Below are 974 nucleotides of genomic sequence, written 5' to 3' on the forward strand. Positions count from 1 at the left end.
AATTATACCTGAGTGATGTAAATTGTTTTTTTCTTCAAAGGTAGATCACAGGCAAGAGAGAAAAACGGTACTGTTATTCTCTTAGTGCAATTAAATTTTGCTTCCCATTGCATTTTCCCCCTCACAACAAGGGCCAGAAGAAGGGTTTCAGTCAGAAGGAGGTATCTAATGTCTGTGTCTAAAGAAAAAACACCAAAGAGCAATAAGCTGAGCTGAAACAATCCATGTTACATAAAGGGGCAGGGCCAGGTTTCTGAAAGCATTTTAACCCTGCTGCCCAGGATCCCCATATGGGAGCCGAGTTCTGGAAGGACGGACCACAGTCATTCGGTGCAGGGTCCTAAAACTGCCTTGCTTCCTTGGTGCCTTAGACTGCCCATCTCACAATCAGATTTAACAGTATTTCAAAAGGCAGCTATTAAAAGCACTTCACATTTGTGAATGTCTTTCAGAGCTGTTTCTTTTCTCGTGCTTATGTGGACCTTCTAATCAGTGCTGCTTAGGATAAATAGTAAGTGTAAAAATGAATCATCTCCTCGCATTATTGCCAGGCGGAGGAAAACTTAAACTAAGTCCCTTTCTACCTGTTGTTTAATGCATCATGTTTATACTTGCTGCTTATCCTTGATCTCTCACTCACAGCTTCCAGAACAGCAACTGAAGGGTGACACAGGAACTACGTGCTAACTTTTATGTCAAAAATAGCTTTCACCTTTAAATGCACGAGGCTCAGGGACTGTTTTCTAATTAGAAAAAGAATGCCTGAGCTTCTACTGTGAATCCATTTTACGGCTGTGTTAAAACTTGACTGTCAACTCCTGGTTAAAATTTAGTGCTGAGGTCTTGACCTAGAAACAAACCTTTTTTGGTATTGGTTTGGAAAAAGTATTTCAGTGCTAAGAAAAACTCAGCCGTGCCGTCCAGCCAGCTCCCCCATCACGGCTGGCTGAGTGTTCTTGGTGGATTGTTTCTGC

The sequence above is a fragment of the Meleagris gallopavo genome, chromosome 21, assembly GCF_000146605.3.
Source record: "Meleagris gallopavo isolate NT-WF06-2002-E0010 breed Aviagen turkey brand Nicholas breeding stock chromosome 21, Turkey_5.1, whole genome shotgun sequence".
NCBI lineage: Eukaryota > Metazoa > Chordata > Aves > Galliformes > Phasianidae > Meleagris > Meleagris gallopavo.